The sequence below is a fragment of the Salmo salar genome, chromosome ssa04, assembly GCF_905237065.1.
Source record: "Salmo salar chromosome ssa04, Ssal_v3.1, whole genome shotgun sequence".
NCBI classification, from domain to species: domain Eukaryota; kingdom Metazoa; phylum Chordata; class Actinopteri; order Salmoniformes; family Salmonidae; genus Salmo; species Salmo salar.
The window spans coordinates 59,885,209-59,909,441 of record NC_059445.1 but is presented as its reverse complement, the minus strand read 5'-3'; the positions used below and the strand labels follow the sequence as shown (position 1 = coordinate 59,909,441).

The 24,233-nt window shown below is 45.0% G+C and overlaps 1 pseudogene; it reads right to left on the bottom strand.

The window, feature by feature from the left end:
- Positions 1–1,207: 1,207 nt before the first annotated feature.
- On the bottom strand, positions 1,208–22,482 carry LOC106603418 (SH2B adapter protein 2-like; annotated as a pseudogene).
- Positions 22,483–24,233: the final 1,751 nt, after the last annotated feature.

Genomic DNA, 24,233 nt, shown 5'->3' with positions numbered 1-24,233 from the left:
TAAGTAACAAACAAAAAAATGCAAATTTACAGCGGCAGTAGAGTTGTAATTATCCCCATATAATTGCCTTGATGTGCTTGTAAGTATATATTCTACCAAATTTGAAAAGCTGGTGAATATTAATTTAAGTGTTGTCAGTGTAGTACATTTTTTACCACCATATGTCTCCCAAGGAATCATGATTGAAATAGAGGGGACAGTGTGACAAATTATTTTTACATTAGGCTATACACTGAATACAATTTGTTAAGTATACACCTTACATGTCATAGTAGCAAGCAGACCTGAGTTCAAATACATGTGTATTTAATTATTCATTTAAATATTTTAAAGTATTTTCAAATGTGTCCAAAATGAACTACTTCTATGGAAGTATTTTCAAAAAATGTCATAAATAGCCTACTATGTGAAGATATTTTCAAAACATTATTTCAAATACTCCTAGGACATAGGTTCAATTGCATGGGAGTATTTAAATATTTGTACTTAAATACATTTGTCGGTGTATTTGAGTATTTACAAATACATTTCCAATACTTATCAAGTGTATTTGCAAATACATTCCAATATTCTTTGAGAATACAAGTAGTTGAATATCTGAATACTTTGAAATGTATGTGAAAAAAAATAAAATAATTAAAATTGTATTTGAACCAAAGTCTGGTAGCAAGCACAGTAACATTTTAGTGAACATGTTTTTAAAAAGGGAGTATTGCGCCCTGTTAACTAATGGTAATATTCCATGGAGCCAAGAGATTTATGAGACTCAAATGTGGTACAAACATGGGGTCACATTGTCTTTTGATCAAAGGGGATCACTGAGGATCTCCTTCACTACAGCTGGGAGGGATAAAGGTTGAATATAACAGTTCCATCCACTGGGGTGTATATAATCCTCCCCTTCTTTGTCATGTCTTAGCACTGACATCCTAAGTCATTCTCTCAAGTTCACTGCACGTACCCATCCATTCCTTCTCCCTTAGTGGGATTCAGTTGTGTTCTAGTCAGAGGATACATGTGGTATGGCATACAATGAGCACTGAAAAGATATCTTACGTTTTATCACACAAAAACTATGCAGGAGAATGTTCCACCACCTGCAAAATCTCTTATGGCAGCAGTTCCAGTTTTGACAAAACCGATATGTGATTCTGATGCGGTCAGTCATAGATTACGTCAAGGTTCCTCAGTAGACAGTACTGGCTCTCTACTGCTTGTGTTCTTTGTGTGCCCTCACTCTCCTGCTGTTCATCAGCAGAGCCACCAGAGGGCGGCAGCAGGTGCTCATTGCTGCCACTGCAACTCCGTAATCCCCCACCACCACCATCCTCAAGTCTGGTGAAGGGAGGCGGGATGCGGGGCAGAGCAGGGGACCTGGGGGGCAGAGCAGAGTCCACAGATGCGCCATCCAGCTGAAAGACTCTGGGAAATAAGTGTGCCGATTGGTGGAGGCCGTTCTGACAGCCTCTCTGGTATGGGTGGACATCCGAGACGCTCTGAGCCCTGCAAAGAGAAACACACACACACACACACACACACACACACACACACACACACACACACACACACACACACACACACACACACACACACACACACACACGTATGCACCGTAGATCTATCTTGAATCCAAATTCTATCTATTAACTTGATTTGGACAAAGTCAGAGTAGGAATCTTTTGAATTGCATTTATGTGCTATATTACATTTTTCAGGGTGTAAAGGTACAAAAGAACATGTTTAGGTAAAAAAAAAAAAAAGACTGGTTTTAGAAATCCATTAGGAAGGCTTTGAGGATATTTCAGTTGAAATCAAAACAGAGGAGAGACCAAATGGATTTAGCATGAGAAAGGCTGACACTAAGTGGTTACACACAGTGGACTGAGACGAGTGGACACAATTGGAACAGCAGAGGGAAGAGGGAGCTTCAGTGTAAAGAACACATTCCACAGAGAATAACTATTTTGACTCCCGTCCCTTGTGGCGCACCTCAAAAAGACAGCCTGGAAGAGTGATCCTCAATCCCGTTTGGTTGCCTAATCCAGTGGATCTCTCCTAAAAGGCTAATTTATTGGCTTGAAGCTATACATTTTTTAAAAACGACTTTCCTGCTGGGTAACACTTTTAGTACATCCTCCGATGTAAAAGCTTGAGTGAACAAATTTAAGATGAGAAGTTATATATTGGTAAGCAGTTGAAGAATGCAGGGATTGTTTTTGAGCACTAGAAATGTTGGATAAGACGTCAAACACTCATTATGTTTTGTCACTAAAATATAAATCATATTAATAGCCTATATTTGACACAAAAATATCTCAAGCAGTAGCCGTGTGTTACCTGGGTGGCTGCTGTGTGTCTGGATGTAGCATCGCAGCGTGATGTCTGCAGCCCCGCGCGACTTCAGGAGGATGGGATAGCAGTGGAAGTGCTGCAGCATGTCCCCCACGCTCTGGAACCACAGGTGGTGCACATGGCACTGGCCCTGAGAGTCCACAGACAGACGCAGGTGCTGCTCACAGGAGGGAGAGGCATGGCATGCTGTTAGGTCTTCCTACCATTCCCATTGCTTTGTATCCAATGCTGCTTAGTACGCGGACGGCAATCTTGGGTCGCGACCGGGACTACTTTCCATTTGTCCATACAATGAGGTAAATTTGTAAACTGGGTAGCAGGGTAGTTCGATAGTGATGGGGGGGAAAGGGTAGCAGGGTAGTTCGATAGTGATGGGGGGAAAGGGTAGCAGGGTAGTTCGATAGTGATGGGGGGGAAAGGGTAGCAGGGTAGTTCGATAGTGATGGGGGGGAAAGGGTAGCAGGGTAGTTCGATAGTGATGGGGGGGAAAGGGTAGCAGGGTAGTTCGATAGTGATGGGGGGGAAAGGGTAGCAGGGTAGTTTGATAGCGATGGGGAGAAAAGGGTAGCAGGTTAGTTCGATAGTGATGGGGGGGAAAGGGTAGCAGGGTAGTTCAATAGTGATGGGGGGGAAAGGGTAGCAGGGTAGTTCGATAGTGATGGGGGGGAAAGGGTAGCAGGTTAGTTCGATAGTGATGGGGGAAAGGGTAGCAGAGTAGTTCGATAGTGATGGGGGGGAAAGGGTAGCAGGTTAGTTCGATAGTGATGGGGGAAAGGGTAGCAGGGTAGTTCGATAGTGATGGGGAGAAAAGGGTAGCAGGGTAGTTCGATAGTGATGGGGGGGAAAGGTGAGCAGGGTAGTTCGATAGTGATGGGGGGAAAGGGTAGCAGGTTAGTTCGATAGTGATGGGGGGAAAGGGTAGCAGGGTAGTTCGATAGTGATGGGGAGAAAAGGGTAGCAGGGTAGTTCGATAGTGATGGGGGGGAAAGGGTAGCAGGGTAGTTCGATAGTGATGGGGAGAAAAGGGTAGCAGGGTAGTTCGATAGCGATGGGGGGGAAAGGGTAGCAGGGTAGTTTGATAGTGATGGGGGGGAAAGGGTAGCAGGGTAGTTCGATAGTGATGGGGGGGAAAGGGTAGCAGGTTAGTTCGATAGTGATGGGGGGGGAAAGGGTAGCAGGGTAGTTCGATAGTGATGGGGGGGAAAGGGTAGCAGGGTAGTTCGATAGTGATGGGGGGGAAAGGGTAGCAGGGTAGTTCGATAGTGATGGGGGGGAAAGGGTAGCAGGGTAGTTCGATAGTGATGGGGAGAAAAGGGTAGCAGGTTAGTTCGATAGTGATGGGGAGAAAAGGGTAGCAGGTTAGTTCGATAGTGATGGGGGAAAGGGTAGCAGGGTAGTTCGATAGTGATGGGGGGGAAAGGGTAGCAGGGTAGTTCGATAGTGATGGGGGGAAAGGGTAGCAGGGTAGTTCGATAGTGATGGGGGGGAAAGGGTAGCAGGGTAGTTCGATAGTGATGGGGGAAAGGGTAGCAGGGTAGTTCGATAGTGATGGGGGGGAAAGGGTAGCAGGTTAGTTCGATAGTGATGGGGGGGGAAAGGGTAGCAGGTTAGTTCGATAGTGATGGGGGGGAAAGGGTAGCAGGGTAGTTCGATAGTGATGGGGGGGAAAGGGTAGCAGGGTAGTTCGATAGCGATGGGGGGGAAAGGGTAGCAGGGTAGTTCGATAGCGATGGGGGGGAAAGGGTAGCAGGGTAGTTCGATAGTGATGGGGGGGAAAGGGTAGCAGGGTAGTTCGATAGTGATGGGGGAAAGGGTAGCAGGGTAGTTCGATAGCGATGGGGGGAAAGGGCAGCAGGGTAGTTCGATAGTGATGGGGGGAAAGGGTAGCAGGGTAGTTCGATAGTGATGGGGGGAAAGGGTAGGAGGTTAGTTCGATAGTGATGGGGAGGAAAGGGTAGCAGGGTAGTTCGATAGCGATGGGGAGAAAAGGGTAGCAGGGTAGTTCGATAGTGATGGGGGGGAAAGGGTAGCAGGGTAGTTCGATAGTGATGGGGGGAAAGGGTAGCAGGGTAGTTTGATAGTGATGGGGGGAAAGGGTAGCAGGGTAGTTTGATAGTGATGGGGGGGAAAGGGTAGCAGGGTAGTTCGATAGTGATGGGGGGAAAGGGTAGCAGGTTAGTTCGATAGTGATGGGGGGGAAAGGGTAGTTCGATAGTGATGGGGGGGAAAGGGTCGCAGGGTAGTTCGATAGTGATGGGGGGAAAGGGTAGCAGGGTAGTTCGATAGTGATGGGGGAAAGGGTAGCAGGGTAGTTCGATAGTGATGGGGGGAAAGGGTAGCAGGGTAGTTCGATAGTGATGGGGAGAAAAGGGTAGCAGGGTAGTTCGATAGTGATGGGGAGAAAAGGGTAGCAGGGTAGTTCGATAGCGATGGGGAGAAAAGGGTAGCAGGGTAGTTCGATAGTGATGGGGGGGAAAGGGTAGCAGGGTAGTTCGATAGTGATGGGGAGAAAAGGGTAGCAGGGTAGTTCGATAGTGATGGGGGAAAGGGTAGCAGGGTAGTTCGATAGCGATGGGGGGGAAAGGGTAGCAGGGTAGTTCGATAGTGATGGGGAGAAAAGGGTAGCAGGGTAGTTCGATAGTGATGGGGAGAAAAGGGTAGCAGGGTAGTTCGATAGCGATGGGGGAAAGGGTAGCAGGGTAGTTCGATAGCGATGGGGAGAAAAGGGTAGCAGGGTAGTGATGGGGGGAAAGGGTAGTAGGGTAGTTGGAGGGGGGGGGGGGGGAAATCAATACAGTTACATATCACAACATATCACAATATTATTTTGGACGATATTGGCCGGGCAGCCAGCTCTAGGAAGAGTGTTGGTGGTTCCAAACTTCTTCCGTTTAAGAATAATGGAGGCCACTGTGTTCTTGGGGACCTTCAATGCTGTAGAAATGTTTTGGTACCCTCAACACAATCCTGTCTCTGAGCTCTACGGACAATTCCTTCAACCTCATGGCTTGGTTTTTGCTCTGAAATGCACTGTCAACTGTGGGACCATATAGACAGGTGTGTGCCTTTACAAATCATGTCCAATCAATTGAATTTACCACAGGTGGACTCAAAGTTATAGAAACATCTCAGGGATGATCAATGGAAACAGGATGTACCTGAGCTCAATTTCAAGTCTCATAGCAAAGGGTCTGAATACTTGTGTAAATGTGAAAATACATTTGCAAAAATGTCTAAAAACCTGTTTTTGCTTTGTCATTATGGGGCATTATGTGTAGATTGATGAGGGAAAAAAACAAATCTATTTTAGAATAAGGCTGTAACGTAACAAAATGTGGAACAAGGGAAGGAATCTGAATACTTTCCGAATGCACTGTAGCTTATTCTACATTTTCTTTTTGGCCTTCCGAGTGGCGCAGCGTTTGAACCAGGACTACATATCCTGGTTCGATCCCAGGCTATGTCGCAGCTGGCCGCAACCGGGAGACCCATGAGGCGGCGCACAATTGTCCCAGCGTCGTCCGGGTTAGCGGAGGGTTTGGCCGGCCGGGTTGTCCTGGTCTCATCGTGCTCTAGCGACTCCTGTGGCGGGCCGGGCACAGTGCACACTGACACAGTCGCCAGGTGTACGGTGTTTTCTTCGACACATTGGTGCGGCTGGCTCCCAGGTTAAGCAAGCATTGTGTCAACAAGCAGTGACGCTTGGCGGGGTTGTGTTTCGGAGGACACATGGCTCTCGACCTTCGCCTCTCCCGAGTCCGTACAAGAGTTGCAGCGATGAAACAAGACTAACTACCAATTGGATATCATGAAATTGGGGAGAAAAAGGGGTACAAATTGTTTTTTTAAAAGTACATAATTTTCTTTAGGAATGTAGTGAAGTGAAAGTAAATAGTAAAATAAAGTACAGATACCCCCCAAAATGACCTAAGTAGTACTTTAAAGTATTTTTATTTAAGTACTTTGGGTTCCCGAGTGGCATAACGGTCTAAGGCACTGCATCTCAGTGCAAGAGGTGTTTTTGGGGGTATCTGTCCCTGGTTGGAATCCAGGCTGTATCACATCCGGCCGTGATTGGGAGTCCCATTGGGCGGCATACAATTGGCCCAGCGTCGTCTGGGTTTGGCCGGGGTAGGTCGTCATTGTAAATAAGAATTTGTTCTTAACTGACTTGCCTAGTTAAATAAAGGTTCAATAAAAAATTGTTACATTATGCCCTTGTGACGGGGAATCCTGTGAATGGGCAGCCGGCCAGATAAAAAGACTTGTTTGGGATCAGGGTTTTGAGTCTGAGCATACCTTGGCTTTGCCCTGGAAGTTGAATGTAAGGACGTATTCTCCCAGCCGCGTTTCGCTCTGGTGAATCACAAAGAGCCCGTGGCTCCGGGCTCCGCCCACCAACACCAGCTGAGCAGCATGCACTCGAGACAGTGTACTGTGGAACCATGGATAGCAGGTCAGAGAGGTGTCCGTCTCAGAGTGGGGCGATCCTTCACCTACAGGTGAAAAGCACAACTTAAACATCTCGTCACTGTATGGGCTGAGCAGAAAAAAGCCATCCTTCCACATCCAGAGAGCTGGCCATTACCTGCTCCAGGCCTGTTGGACTCCAGTGACTGGAGGAAGCGTTCTAGAGGGATGTGGGTGGGGTGCAAAGGAAAGGCCAACAGGGTCTGACATTGGGACCCTGAGGGGCCAGCACGGTGCTGAGGGGTCTTGTGCATGTCTGTGTGGACAGAGAGAGCATGGAGTGAAAGTTACTCCATACAGTCAGATGCGGAGATCCCAGCTAGCACATTTGGTTCCTTGGAAGATGTGTAAATGTATGTTTTTGGTTTCCTATTGGTTCTGGGAATGACCGGTAATGTTTTTTTAACCTTCTGAGAATGGAAGTGAACATTTTGCCTGTTCTGGGAACGTTAATTTTTAGGTTGCAGGGAGGTTCTGAGAACTAGAGGTCTTCACGGAGCCACCTGTACCTGAATACCGAGACCCGGTTCGGGAGCCGAGCAGGTCGGGATCTAGAATTCTAAATAATGTCACGGGTCTGGGTCGAATGTGATTGTCTCGGGTATATGTCATTTTAACTGACTTGTCCGGAAGGGCCCCTACAGATCCGAACGCGACTGCAACAGTAGAGAGAGAAATGTTTTCATTTATGCTGCTGCTCTTGCCTTTCACAAGAGTGGAGTGTGGCGTGTGTAGCTTGTTGTTGTTGGCCAATCATAAGTCATCAAATCGGGAATAGGCTACGGTCATAGATGTGGCAAAAGGTAGGAGATATGTAATCAATGGAATATGAAATTAAAATGACAGAATTAAAAGTTAAAAGGAGAAGGATAGGCTACCATGACCAAGAGCCAACCGGTAGGCTGCTACTTAATATTCTGAATGGACTTGTTATTTGTAACTGTAGAATGAGGAAGTACATGCACTGTAGCTCCAATTAGCCTAGTTAGCTAGCTTCTCCTGGTTTGATGCAGTCAAGACAGGAACTACGTAATCATATTTGATGATAAATAACCTAGCTATCATAGCCATTAGTCTACTAGAGCGTGAGACAGCTTGGTTGTTTGCCATCTCTCCCTATGTCACTCGCTCACAGTATGGCCCCTCCCCCTTCTGCTAGAGCGGCACCTCTCTCCTCTTTTCTGCTGCTTCCCTCACTTGGATCAGACCAGGTCTGGATCAAACCAGGTCTATACGGAACGGGTCTAGTTGTCCTTGGGTCCATTCAGAATGGGTCTCTATATTAAAAAATATTTTTATGCATATCGGGTCCAGTTTGGAAAAACCCAGGTCCATTTCGGGAAAAGAGTTCAACTTTTTGGACCCGTGAAGAAGGCTACTGCGAACGTTTTACTATGGTTCCCTGAAAGTTTTCCTGAAAGGTTTTATTAATGCTCTGAGAACATGTTTCAATAAAACCTTTAAAAATAGTGCTAGCTTAGGTTAACTGTTTTGAACTCTAAGCACAGATAGGACACATGGACATGTATTTGCTTATGCATTATTCATGCCAACACATGTATTTTTTTTTTATTGTGTCACAGTGTCAGTGAGATGACCGATGATGTTCTGTTCTCTATCCATGGAATTAGTCCACTGCTCCACCAGGATGGAGCTAGCATGCCATGTTTTTTTTTTTAAAGAGGTTCATTTTTGCCTATTCAAACAGACCCAATTTCAAAGGGGAAAAAAACACTCATTAAGATCAGGTATGGCAAGATTGAGGATAGAGAGAGTTTTGTTGATGCTGAGAACGGAATGTACACATTTATAAATAACATTCTTAGAACATTCTCTGAATGTTAAAGTTCTCTTAACCTTCTTGGAACAATTTGAGAACATGACTTTAAATAGAACCATGTGGAAACGTTATGCTGAAGTACTGAAATTCCCACAGAAGAACATTGTTTCCGTAACATCCTCTGAACAATTTGACATTCCCAATGTCAAACCAGTTGGAGAAGGTCCCTAGAACATTACCAAAATTGAAATGAAATAAAACCATGTTTGAACTTTTAGGAAATGTTCTGTTAAAGTAATGAAATACCAAGAAAATGGTGTTCCTTAAATGTGCTGAGAATGTTCCAAAGCCAAGCAACTATCCTGCACCATTCCCAGAAAGTTGTGGGAAGGTTGTATGCAAAATAACCATGATCTCACCAAGACGAAACATATGGTTGTCAGAACGTTATGTGCTAGCTGGGATACCATTACCAATTTAAGTGAATAAGTACTCACTAGATGTGAGCTCACAGCTACAGGTGGACACCGAGGGGAACTGGCCGTGAGGACAAGACGTCAGCTCAATGTCATCTCCACTGTCCCTGTCACACAGAATACAAACACATTCATTGAGACAGAGGAAGAGAAGGAACTGGTTTGAGTGGTGCTGCTTAAAATCATCTATATAGGGGTGCATCTCAATAGTCTGAAGTGAAATCCTTTTCCATCTTCTGTCAATCTGAAAACACAGGGTTGAAAGCAATATGGTAGATGTACACTGGGATTTTGCTTTCACTTCTCCTTCACATCAGTGCAGGAAGAGAGAAAAGGGAAGGAATCTAATTTCACGTTAGACTAAATTGAAATGCAACCCTAGATCACAGAGAAGTGAGTGTGGTGGTCTTTTTCTTTACCCCGGGTCTATGCAGTTCTGAATGTCAGCTACCCAGGAGTGTTCCTGAAGGGAGTCTAAAGTCTCCAGGATGTATTCTCCTCCATTCTCCATCTGCAACACAAGCATTGGATTAGGCATAATAGGTGAACAGTCGAAATCAACTAGGCACTGGTGTAGACATGAGAGAGAGTATTGGATAGGTGTATAAAGAAACAAAATAAAAAGGTCACTGAAGAACATTAGAGCATATAAATGTATACAGTATATACAGAACAAAAATAAACGCAACATGTAAAGTGTTGGTCCCATGTTTCATGAGCAGAAATAAAAGATTCCGAAATGTTCCATATGCACAAAAAGCTTATTTCTCTAAAATGTTATGCACAAATTTGTTTACATTCCTGTTAGTGAGTATTTCTCCTTTTCCAAGAAAATCCATTCACCTGACAGGTGTGGCATATCAAGAAGTTTATTAAACAGCATGATCATTACACAGGTGCACCTTGTGCTGGGGACAATAAAAGGCCACTGTAAAATGTGCTGTTGTGTCACACAACACAGTGCCACAGACGTCTCAAGTTGAGGGAGCGTGCAATTGGCATGCTGAATGCATATATATCCACCAGAGCTGTTGCCAGAGAATGGAATGTAAACTTTTCTACCATAAGTTGCCTCCAACATTGTTTTAGAGAATTTGGCAGTACGTTCAACCGGCATCACAACCACAGATGACGTGTAACCACACCAGCCCAGGACCTCCACATCCAGCTTCTTCACCTGCGGGATCGTCGAGACCAGCTCTCCGGAAAGCTGATGAAACTGTGGGTTTGCACAACCAAAGATTTTCTGCAAAAACTGCCAGAAACCATCTCAGGGAAGCTCATCTGCATGCTCGTCGTCCTCACCAGGGTCTTGACCTGACTACAGTTCGGCGTAGTAAACGACTTCAGTGGGGAAATGCTCACCTTCGATGGCCACTGGCACGCTGGAGAATTCTGCTCTTCACGGATGAATCCCGGTTTCAACTGTACTGGGCAGATGGCAGACCGCGTGTATAGCGTCATGGGGCGTGCGGTCAACATTGTGAACAGAGCGCCCCATGGTGGCGGTGGGGTTATGGTATGGGCAGGTATAAGCTACGGACAACAAATACAATCGCATTTTATTGATGGCTATTTGAATGCACAGAGACACCGTGGTGAGATCCTGAGGCCCATTGTCATACCATTCATCCGCCGCCATCACCTCATGTTTCAGCATGATAATGCACACAAGGATCTGTACACAATTCCTGAAAGCTGAAAATGTCTCAGTTCCTCCATGGCCTGCATCCTCACCAAAAATGACACCCATTGAGCATGTTTGGAATGCTCTGGATTGGTGTGTATGACAGCGTGTTCAAGTTCCCGCCAATATCGGCCACTGACGTTGGGTGATTACGCCTGGCTCGTAGTCGAAGTTCCAATTCATCCCAAAGGTGTTCGATGGGGTTGAGGTCAGGCCTCTGTGCAGGCCAGTCAAGTTATTCCACACCAATCTCAACAAACTGTTTCTGTATGGACCTCGCTTTGTGCACGGGGGCATTGTCATGCAGAAACAGGAAAGGGCCGCCCCAAACTGTTGCCACAAAGTTGAAAGCACAGAATTGTCTAGAGTGTCATTGTAAGCTGAAGCGTTAAGATTTCCCTTCACTGTAACTAAGGGGCCTAGCCGGAACCTTGAAAAATTACCCCAGAAATCATTCCTCCAAACGTTACAGTTGGTACTATGCATAGGCACAGATAGCGTTCTCCTGGCATCCGCCAAACCCAGATTCGTCTGTAGGACGGCCAGATGGTGAAACGTTTCCACTGCTCCAGAGTCCAATGGCGGCGAGCTTTAGACCACTCCAGCCGATGCTTGGCATTGCGCATGGTGCGCATGGTGATCGGCCATGGAAACCCATTTCATGAAGCTCCCGACAAACAGTTCTTGTGCTGACGTTTCTTCCAGAGGCAGTTTGGAACTCGGTAGTGAGTGTTGCAACCGAGGACAGACGATTCTTACACACTTTCAGCACACAGGGTCCTGTTCTGTGAGCTTGTGTGGCCTACCACTTTGCGGCTGAGCCATTGTTGCTCCTAGATGTTTCCACTTCACAATAACAGCACTTACAGTTGACCAGGTAGCTCAAGCAGGGCAGAAATTTGACGAACTGACTTGTTGGAAAGGTGGTATCCTATGACTGTGTGCTCGATTTTTATAAACCTGTCAGCAACGTGTGGCTGAAATAGCCAAATCCACTAATTTGAAGGGGTGTCCACATACTTTTGCATATATAGCGTACAGTTGAAGTCAGAAGTTTTCATACACCTTAGCCAAAAACATTTAAACTCAGTTTTTCACAATTCCTGACATTTAATCCTGGTAAGAATTCCCTGTCTTAGGTCAGTTAGGATCACCACTTTATTTTAAGAATGTCAGAATAATAGTAGAGAGAATGATTTATTTCAGCTTTTATTTCTTTCATCACATTCCCAGTGGGTCAGAAGTTTACATACACTCAATTAGTATTTGGTAGCATTGCCTTTTAATTGTTTAACTTGGGTCCAATGTTTTGGGTAGCCTTCCACAAGCTTCCGACAATAAGTTGGGTGAATTTTGGCCCATTCCTCCTGACAGAGCTGGTGTAACTGAGTCAGGTTTGTAGGATCCTTGCTCGCACAAGCTTTTTTAGTTCTGCCCACAAATGTTCTATAGGATTGAGGTCAGGGCTTTGTGATGGCCACTCCAATACCTTGACTTTGTGGTCCTTAAGCCATTTTGCCACAACTTTAGAAGTATGCTTGGGGTCATTGTCCATTTGGAAGACCCATTAGCGACCAACCTTTAACTTCCTGACTGATGTCTTGAGATGTTGCTTCAATATATCCACATAAATGTCCTTCCTCATTATGCCATTTATTTTGTGAAGTGCACCAGTCCCTTCTGCAGCAAAGCACCCCCACAACATGATGCTGCCACTCCCGTGCTTCACGGTTGGGATGGTGTTCATCGCCTTGCAAGTCCCGCCCTTTTTCCTCCAAACATGACGATGGTCATAATGGCCAAACAGTTCTATTTTTGTTTCATCAGACCAGAAGATATTTCTCCAAAAAGTGCGAGCTATGTCCCCATGTGCAGTTGCAAATCGTAGTCTGGCTTTTTTATGGCGGTTTTGGAGCAGTGGCTTCTTCCTTGCTGAGCGGCCTTTCAGGTTATGTCGATATAGGACTCGTTTTACTGTGGATATAGATACTTTTGTACCCGTTTCCTCCAGCATCTTCACAAGGTCCTTTGCTGCTGTTCTGGGATTGATTTGCACTTTTCACACCAAAGTACGTTCATCTCTAGGAGACAGAACGCATCTCCTTCCTGAGCGGTATGACGGCTGCGTGGTCCCATGGTGTTTATATTTGCGTACTATTGTTTGTACAGAGGAACGTGGTACCTTCAGGCGTTTGGAAATTGCTCCCAAGAATGAACCAGACTTGTTGAGGTCTGCAATTTTTTTTCAGAGGTCTTGGCTGATTTCTTTTGATTTTCCCATGATATCAAGCAAAGAGGCACTGAGTTTGAAGGTAGGGCTTGAAATACATCCACAGGTACACCTCCAATTGACTCAAATGATGTCAATTAGCCTATCAGAAGCTTCTAAAGCCATGACATAATTTTCTGGAATTTTCCAAACTTTTTGCATACACTAAGTTGACTGTGCCTTTAAATTTCTGACCCACTGGAATTGTGATAGTGAATTATCAGTGAAATAATCTGTCTGTTGGAAAAATGACTTGTGTCATGCACAAAGTAGATGTCCTAACCAACTTGCCAAAACTATAGTTTGTTAACAAGAAATTTGTAGAGTGGTTGAAAAACGAGTTTTAATGACTTGTGTAAACTGACGACTTCAACTGTATATGTGACCAATCAACTCTCTATTCCCAGTCATGTGAAATTCATAGATTAGGGCCTAATGAATTCATTATATGAACTGTATGTAGCGTTTATATTTTTGTTCAGTGTAGGACTACATATAATTGAGCAAACGAAGTGGAAAATACATTGATGTATAAGGTATCATATTCGTAGCCTGTTTTAGCCTACTGACGTAAGATAAATTCAACAAATATGGTCTGCGGTTTTCACTGTTTGGTTCATTATGCAAATCTGCAGCATACAGAGCATTTGGTACTACTTGAATGTTATGTCATAAAGCCTACATACACGTGTGATAATGTCCTGACAAGTAAAGCTTACCTTGAGGACGAAGGTGTTGTCCATGTCTGGCATTTCCAGGGGCACGGTGGTCCGCACCTCCACAACAGCTGTCAGAGGAACACTCACTTTGGGCTTGGATGACTGGGCCAGAGAGAGGACAGAGGAGACACCAGAGATACCGCACGCACTGACAAAAGACATCTAATTTTCAGTGTCAGAGTATCAGGTCAGCAATACAGGAGCCCAATGTAATCCTATAGCGTTGACTACCTTTTAAAACTTCAGGTATGTGATTTTCTCTACCAAATCCATGTAAAATACAGGAAGTGACCACGAGACTCACCTTGGGCGGCACATAGAACTCCAGCAGGAAGCCCCTCTCCCGCTCAGTGGCGGCCCCTCCTCCTCATGAGCAGCAGACGACACTTCTGCTACTGAGTGCTGCAGACCATGCTATGCGAGTCGTCTGCTACCATATAGCGCAGGGCCCCTTCCCTCTGCACCTCGGCTGGCGGGTGGCAGAGCGGGGCCGTCGGGGCAGGCACAGCAGATGCGGGCTCCAGTGGCCCCCTGTGTCCCCTTTGAGCCTGCAGTGGGGTTCTGGGGAGGCCCCACGGCTCCTCTGGAGCATATCCTGGACCCCGTCCACCATACACAGGCTGACGTTACGCAGGGAGAAACCCTTCTTGAAGGTGGCCACGGGGAGGCCCTCAGACAGGTCCTCTGTGCTGCAGGACTGGCCCAGAGTCAGATTGGAGGGGCCCCTGGGTTTGGGCTGGTGTTGGGGGCTGGGATTCTGCTTCAATGGGCTGCCCTCCGTCAGAGACCAGGGAAAGGTTGGAGGGCCTAGTAGATCAGATTAATATGTATGTAGCAGGCAGATCTAACGGCCTCCTCCCACCAGGACAGCAGTCTTCTTCTGGTTTAGCTCGGCACATTCCAAAAGCACTCCCAATAATCCTGAGTACAGAACTGAGAGACAGAGAGAGTTCCTCCTCACACAGTCCTGCTCCAAGTCCTCATTAGTGCATTCGGCTGGTGAAATCTGTGGATAGAGAAGGTCAGAAGAGATGAGGGAGCTGAGTTGTATTTGAGGCTACCCTCATTATTTCAGTGGATACTCTGGTGTGCCGTTATGGAAACAACTCCAGTTTACATCCCTTCCTACCTGATTTGATGGCCTATCCTAAAAACATGTGACATGAACTCCCTGTCTCATGTGGGAGACTTACATGATACTCATTAATACCCTACAAGAGACTGACTGCAATCAATACAAGACGTTTTACAGGTCCGATATCACTTTCAATGGATAGGTTTTTGTTCAATTTAAAAGGCTGCCATTTTGGGAGAAGCAAATTGCAAGTACACATTATCTGGTTCCTACAATGACCATTTAGCTTTGAACAGAGAAAAAACGAAATGATAGGAAAGGCGATAGGAGGTCCAAGTAGGAGGGAGGCCAAAGCAGGACTACTGCTTAACCCTACTGTTATACTAACTAGAGGTCGACCGATTATGATTTTTCAACGCCGATACCAATGCCGATTATTGGAGGACCAAAAAAGCCGATGCCGATTAAATCGGCCAATTATTATTATTATTTTTATAATGACAATTATAACAAGACTGAATGAACACTTATTTTTAACTTAATATAATACATCAATAAAATCAATTTAGCCTCAAATAATGAAACATGTTCAATTTGGTTTAAATAATGCAAAACAAAGTGTTGGAGAAGAAAGTAAAAGTGCAATATGTGCCATGTAAGAAAGCTAATGTTAAAGTGCCTTGCTCAGAACATGGGAACATATGAAAGCTAGTGGTTCCTTTTAACATGAGTCTTCAATATTCCCAGGTAAGAAGTTTTAGGTTGTAGTTATTATATTATTATAGGAATTATATTTCTCTCTATACGATTTGTATTTCATATACCTTTGACTATTGGATGTTCTTATAGGCACTTTAGTATTGCCAGTGTAACAGTATAGCTTCCGTCCCTCTCCTCGCTCCTACCTGGGCTCAAACCAGGAACACATTGACAACAGCCAACCCTCGAAGCAGCGTTACCCATGTAGAGGAAGGGAAAAAACTACTCCAAGCCTCAGAGCGAGTGACGTTTGAAACGCTATTAGCGTGCACCCGGCTAACTAACTAGCCATTTCACATCGGTTACACCAGCCTAATCTTGGGAGTTGATAGGCTTGAAGTCCAACAGGAATCTGTTCCAAAAAAACGTAAAGTAAAAGGTTGCCAACCAACAACGCATACAAGGTAGCAACGCATACAAACCTAGCTAACTAGCTGCCGAATAGGCATCAACTCACCACGTAGCTTATTCTTAATGTTTGTCCATAGGCAAACAGACATGTGAGGACAGACATTTTTCGGAATAAACGTGATGAGTGAAAAACGCAATGAAATAGACCACTCCCTACCCGGTATCTTATTCTGCCGCAATACAACTTTGTATGCGTTGTTTTTTGGAAACCTTGTTATTTACGAAGTTTTTGGAATAGATTCCTGTTGGAACGTTCCACAAATTATACCCACCCAGGTTGAAGTCATAAACAGCGCAATGCTTGAAGCACAGCGAAGGGCTGTTTGAATGAATGCTTACGAGCGTGCTGCTGCCTACCACCGCTCAGTTAGACTGCTCTATCAAATCATAGACTTAATTATAATATACTGCTCAAAAAAATAAAGGGAACACTTAAACAACACAATGTAACTCCAAGTCAATCACACTTCTGTGAAATCAAACTGTCCACTTAGGAAGCAACACTGATTGACAATACATTTCACATGCTGTTGTGCAAATGGAATAGACAACAGGTGGAAATTATAGGCAATTAGCAAGACACCCCCAATAAAGGTCTGGTTCTGCAGGTGGGGACCGCAGACCACTTCTCAATTCCTATGCTTCCTGGCTGATGTTTTGGTCACTTTTGAATGCTGGCGATGCTTTCACTCTAGTGGTAGCATGAGACGGAGTCTACAACCCACACAAGTGGCTCAGGTAGTGCAGCTCATCCAGGATGGCACATCAATGCGAGCTGTGGCAAGAAAGTTTGCTGTGTCTGTCAGCGTAGTGTCCAGAGCATGGAGGCGCTACCAGGAGACAGGCCAGTACATCAGGAGACGTGGAGGAGGCCGTAGGAGGGCAACAACCCAGCAGCAGGACCGCTACCTCCGCCTTTGTGCAAGGAGGAGCAGGAGAAGCACTGCCAGAGCCCTGCAAAATGTCCTCCAGCAGGCCACAAATGTGCATGTGTCTGCTCAAACGGTCAGAAACAGACTCCATGAGGGTGGTATGAGGGCCTGACGTCCACAGGTGGGGGTTGTGCTTACAGCCCAACACCGTGCAGGACGTTTGGCATTTGCCAGAGAACACCAAGATTGGCAAATTCGCCATTGGCGCCCTGTGCTCTTCACAGATGAAAGCAGGTTCACACTGAGCACATGTGACAGACGTGACAGAGTCTGGAGACGCCGTGGAGAACGTTCTGCTGCCTGCAACATCCTCCAGCATGACCGGTTTGGCGGTGGGTCAGTCATGGTGTGGGGTGGCATTTCTTTGGGGGGCCGCACAGCCCTCCATGTGCTCGCCAGAGGTAGCCTGACTGCCATTAGGTACCGAGATGAGATCCTCAGACCCCTTGTGAGACCATATGCTGGTGCGGTTGGCCCTGGGTTCCTCCTAATGCACGACAATGCTAGACCTCATGTGGCTGGAGTGTGTCAGCAGTTCCTGCAAGAGGAAGGCATTGATGCTATGGACTGGCCCGCCCGTTCCCCAGACCTGAATCCAATTGAGCACATCTGGGACATCATGTCTCGCTCCATCCACCAACGCCACGTTGCACCACAGACTGTCCAAGAGTTGGGGGATGCTTTAGTCCAGGTCAGGGAGGAGATCCCTCAGGAGACCATCCACCACCTCATCAGGAGCATGCCCAGGTAATGAAGGGAGGTCATACAGGCACGTGGGTGCCACACACACACTACTGAGCCTCATTTTGACTTGTTTTAAGGACATTACATCAAAGTTGGATCAGCCTGTAGTGTGGTTTTCCACTTTAATTTTGAGTGTGACTTCAAATCCAGACCTCCATGGGTTGATAAATTGGATTTCCATTGATTATTTTTGTGTGATTTTGTTGTCAGCACATTCAACTATGTAAACAAAAATGTATTTAATAAGATTATTTCATTCATTCAGATCTAGGATGTGTTACTTTAGTGTTCCCTTTATTTTTTTGAGAAGTGTATAATAAACACACAGAAATACGAGCCTTGGGTCATTAATATGGTCGAATCTGGAAACTATCATCTCGAAAACAAAAGTTTTTTTCTTTCAGTGACATACGGAACCATTCCGTATTTTATCCAACGGGTGACTAAGTCTAAATATTCCTGTTAGGCATTGATGTTTATGGTTGGGTACATTGGTGCAACGACAGTACTTTTTTCGCAAATGCGCTTGTTAAATCAACACCCGTTTGTTGAAGTAGGCTGTGATTCAATGAAAATTAACAGGCACCGCATCGATCATATGCAACGCAGGACATGTTAGATAAACTAGTAATATCATCAACCATGTGTAGTTAACTAGTGATTATGTTAAGATTGATAGTTTTTTGTAAGTCTAATGCTAGCTAGCAATTTACCTTTGCTTCTTGCTGCCCTTGTGTTACAGGTAGTCAGCCTGTTAATCCTTGTGGAGTGCAATGTAAGGCAGGTGGTTAGAGCGTTGGACTGGTAACCGAAGGTTGCAAAAACGAATCCCCCCTGAACAAGGCAGTTAACCCCCGTTTCTAGGCCGTCATTGTAAATAAGAATGTGTTCTTAATCTGACTTGCCTAGTTAAATACAGGTGTACATAATTTTTTTTTTTTATAAATAAAAAAACAGAAAATTGGTGACCAAAAATACCGATTACTGATTGTTATGAAAACTTGAAATCGGCCCTAATTAATCAGCCATTCCGATTAATCGGTCAACCTCTAATACTAACATTTTAGAACTGACTTTCTCCAGAAAGAAAATTACCTCTTTGCCATTTCGCATTGTATTCGAGGTCCAAGTCTGAAATTGTACGCATGCTGTGTTCTCTTGTCTGCAGCCTAGCAGAAGCTTCCAAAATGTGACAGGGCTCAGAAGATTATTCATGAGGTTTCTCTCAGGCACAATGGCAGACGGTTATCACCTAGCACTGAATAGCCCTCCTTTTGAAATAGGGGCTCAGAAGGAGAGAAAGACAGATATCACCTTTTCTTAAAACGATACATAAATATTAAAGAAGAGGTCAAATTGATGTTATCAGTGCCGGGGCTAGACGATCAGCCTGGGTAGCTGCCCGCCTCACAGTGAATCAACGTCACTAATGATTGCACTTTTACGCCAAGCATAGGGAGATTTCAACCTAATTATCTTATAATGACTGTGCCTGTCATGACAAGTATGTAATTCTTTTTGTGAAAATAGTGACAAATGCAAGTGAAGCGCCCTACAATTCCCCACTGTTACTTCCATCCTTGCACAAAACGACAGCTACCACTGGATGTCTGTGTTAGCAGTTTTATTGTCATCCTGGCAGAGATACAGTAATTCACAGGATATGTGTGGCATCACTGCAGTATGATGAGTCTGGAGATTTCCCTGTTTTTCAAGGACAAAGGATGCTTTTGAATAGGAGGTAGAGCCGCAGTCGTGGGATGCTTGCAAAACCTCAAATGCTATAACTTCAATTTCTCAAACATATGACTATTTTACACCATTTTATAGATACACCTCTCCTGAATCGAACCACGTTGTCCGATTTCAAAAAGGCTTTACAGCAAAAGCAAACCATTAGATTATGTTAGGAGAGTACCCTGCCAAAAAAAAATCACACTGCCATTTTCAAAGCAACTAGATGCATCACAAATACCCAAAACACAGCTAAATGCAGCACTAACCTTCGACAATCTTCATCAGATGACACTCCTAGGACATCATGTTACACAATACATGCATTTTTTGTTCGATAAAGTTCATATTTATATATAAAAACAGCATTTTACATCGGCGCGTGATGTTCAGAAAATATTTTCCCTCAAATGCTTCCGGTGGTCAGGGCTACAATTTACACAATTACTATTCGAAAACATTGTTAAAATTTAATATTGTCATTCAAAGAATTATAGATTAACATCTCGTGAATGCAACCGCATTACCAGATTTAAAAATAACTTGACTGGGAAATCACACTTTGCAATAAACGACGTGGTATGCTCAGAAAAATAGGCTAGGCGATACATGTTAGCGCCATCTTGGAACCATCTAAAATCAAATATACTATTGTAAATATTCCCTTACCTTTGATTATCTTCATCAGAAGGCACTTCCAGGAATCCCAGGTCCACAACAAATGTAGTTTTGTTCGAAAAAGTTAATAATTTATGTCCCAATAGTTCCTTCTTGTTAGCGCGTTCCGAAGGCTACTCATAATGTACTGAAGCGCGCGGGACTTGTCGTCAAGTTGTATAACATAAATCTTTAGGGCCTTTTTCAATCAGAGGTTCAATAATATTCAAGGCGGACGATTGCATTGTCTTACTAAACGTTTCGGAACAAAAGGGTTCCCATGGGCGCCCGCGTCATAGTAGTAATGGCCCTCCCCCTGTGACCAACTTCCCAAGCCTCTCTTTGGGTCAGTTTCTACCATAGAAGACTCAAACCACTTTGTAAAGACTGTTGACATCTAGTGGAAGCCTTAGGAAGTGCTAAATGATTAATAAGTCCCGGTGTGTTTCAATGGCAAAGGTTTGAAGTGATTCCACACATCAGATTTCCATTTCCTGTTAGGATTTGTCTCAGGGTTTTGACTGCCATATGAGTTCTGTTATACTCACAGACACCATTCAAACAGTTTTAGAAACTTTAGAGTGTTTTCTATCCAAATCTACTAATTATATGCATATTCTAGTTACTGGGCAGGAGTAGTAACCAGATTAAATCGGGTACATTTTTTTATCTGGCCGTGCAAATACTGCCCCCTATCCCCAACAGGTTTAACTGAAACTTGAAAACATCTGTAGAGACAGTTGGATGTGTGTGTGTGCCATATTGTACATTTACATTACATTTAAGTCATTTAGCAGACGCTCTTATCCAGAGCGACTTACAGTAGTGAATGCATACATTTCATGCATTTTTTTTTTTTGTACTGGCCCCCCGTGGGAATCGAACCCACAACCCTGGCGTTGCACACACCATGCTCTACCAACCCTGGCGTTGCACACACCATGCTCTACCATCTGTCATCATGAGCCTGAGGTATGAGTTGGGTTTTATCTGCTTCTATGCAGTGGTGGAAAAAGTACCCAATTGTCATAGAGTAAGATCAAAGGAATTAAGGATGACCAGGGATGTTCTCTTGAGAAGTGGGTGAATGGGACCATTTTCTTGTCCCGCTCATCATTCAAAATGTAACGAGTAAAAGAGCACTATTTTCTTTAGGAATGTAGTGAAGTAAAAGTTTTAAAATAAATAGTAAAGTACAGATACTTAAAAAAAACTACTTAATTAAGAAGTACTTTAAAGTATTTTTACTTAAGTACTTTACACCACTGCTTCTATGCTGGTTTCAACAGTGCATTTGGAAAGTATTCAGACTCCTTCACTTTTTCCACATTACAGCCTTATTCTAAAAATAATTAAATCGTTTTTTCCTCAAATCTACACACAATGATCCACAATGACAGTGCAAAAAATAGTTTTTTTTGCAAGTTTATTACAAAAACTGAAATATTACATTTACATAAGTATTCAGACCCTTTTACTCAGTACTTTGTTGAAACACCTATGGCAGCGATTACAGCCTCGAATCTTTTTGGGTATGACACTATAAGCTTGGCACACATGTATTTGGGGAGTTTCTCCCATTTTTCTCTGCAGATCCTCTCAAGCTCTGTCAGGTTGGATGGGGAGCGTCATTGCACAGCTCTTTTCAGGTCTCTCCAGAGATGTTCGATTGGGTTCAAGTCCGTTCTCTGGCTGGGCCACTCAAGGACATTCAGAGACATGTCCCGAAGCCACTCCTGTGTCATCTTGGCTGTGTACTTATTGTCCTGTTGGAAGTTGAACCATGAACCCAGTCTGAGGTCCTGAGCGCTCTGGAGCAGGTTTTCATCAAGGATCTCTCTGTACTTTGCTCTGTTCATCTTTCCCTTGATCCTGACTAGTCTCCCAGTCCATGCCACTGAAAAACATCCTCACAGCACGATGTTGCCACCATCATGCTTCACCGTAGCAATGGTGCCAGGCTTCCTCAAGGTGTAACGCTTGGCATTCAGGCCAAATCTTGGTTTCTTCAGACCAGAGAAACTTTTTTTCTCATAGTCTGACAGTCCTTTAGGTGGCTTTTGGCAAACTCCAAGCGGGCTGTCATGTGCATGTTACTGAGGAGTGGCTTCCGTCTGGAAATTCTACCATAAAGGCCTGATTGGTGGTGTGTTGCAGAGATGGTTGTCCTTCTGGAAGGTTCTCCCAACTCCACAGAGGAAATCTGGAGCTCTGTCAGAGTGACCATCGGGTTCTTATTCACCTCCCTAACCAAGGCCCTTCTCCCCCAATTGCTCAGTTTGGCTGGGTGGCCAGCTCTAGGAAGAGTCTTGGTGGTTCCAAACTGGTTGTAGGTAAGTCCGACCCTTGACCTGGATGGAAGCAGTCCTGATGCGTCCATCAGCTCCAAGGTCCACAATGAGAACCACTTGATCCATAGTAAGTTCCTTTCCATCCTTCTTCCACTTCTGTCTTTCCTGTAGACTAGGAAGGCAGTGGTGAATGAACTGGGATCAAAATTAATTGGCAAGGACTTGGCTACGCCTCCATCTGCGTTTCCCTATTATGCTACTTGAGTCATACAAGGCCCGAGGAAGCGATGCGTCCCATGAGTAGGAGGCTCGGTGTGACGGGATCTGGGTCTGCTACATCAGAGGAGATGTATCCAAGGGGTTTTGCGTTCAAGATTCGCTCCACTTCGGTAAGTACAGTGAAGAGCAGGGTTTCAATAACGGTCTGTTCCTTGAGTATGACCTTGACAGCAGTCTTCACTGATTTCATCTCTCTTTCCCATGTCTCACCAAAGTGAGGAGCGCTTGGTGGGTTGAACTGGAATGTTTTCCACTATTCGGCCACCTATTCTTTCAGGTGCGGGGCCATCGCTTCGAAGGCCTCTCGTATTTTTCAGGCTCCTCCAACGAAGTTTGTACCATTGTCTGAAAGGAACTCGGAAGGCTTGCCTCAATGTGAAATTAAGCATCTTTGAGACATCAGGAAGGCATTGGCATCCAGTCTCTCCAGGAGGGCCAGGTGGATGCAGCGGCTGGTCATGCTATTTCCCATCTCTTTTCATTGCAATGTCCACTTTTTATGTTGAAACAAACCACTTCGGTAGAGTAGAAGGGTGGCTTGTACAGTCATACATGAGCAGGAGGTAGGCCTGCCATCTTAGGGACTACAGGTTTGGCATTGTAAATGTGTGCTGGGACTTCCGGATGGCCTCCCTTCCCCGCAGAGTCCAGTATATGCGACGTAGTTCTGCCAGAACCCTCTCTGGGCCGGAATGGAGGCGAGTCTCGTTGAAATCTTGATCAGTGGATGATGCGGAGCATAGCATCCATCTCCAGGTGCTCTGCTCTGTGTAGTCTACCGCCAACACTAAGGAGTCCTGAATACTTAGACTCAGGAGACGACGGACACAGACAACTGTTAGAGGGTATAGAGCGGTTTTATGAGGACCCTGATCTCTTCGGGAAACAATTCCATCTGAGCTTGCTTCAGGAGGAGGTTCTCTGAAGCTATGTAGTCTGCTGCTTCGCTGGGTAAACTGGAGAGTGGATCGGCCGCCCGGATCTAGTAGTTGCCTAATGAGGTCTTTCTATGTGTCGAACTTGTTGATATCTGGGACTGGAACTGACAGACACATGTTCAGTTCGATGTCATCAGTCTTTGGGTCAGCAGAAGGCATTGAAGGCCACTGATCGTCTGTGTTGGAGGAACTCAGGGCCTTGGTGCCATTGATGCGGTTGGGCCAGCTCTTTTACGGTCTTCTCCCCAGTGATGCCATCCTCCTAGTTGTATCCACACACCTCCAGTTGGCTACATCCGTAACGTTCTGAATCTCTGCAACACAAGTTCCTACGAAGACCTTGTATCTACAAGATTCTGATTTGAACCAATGAAGTAATGTGGTGGAATCGGACCAGAGGATGACTTGTCCGATGGGCAGGGTGAGTTCTGCTTGGAGGACGCTGGCTAGATGTGCTCCAGTGAGCGCAGCACTCAGCTCCAGGCGTGGCATCGACAGTTGCTTCTTTGACGCGACACGAGACCTGGCCAGAACGAAGGAGATCTGTACCTGCTTCAGGTCATCCTGCTTCTGGCTCTGCCGCATGTAGGCGACAGAGCCATATGCTATCTCTGGAGCATTACAGAATATGTGTTGGTCCTTGGTCAACTTAACGTGTTG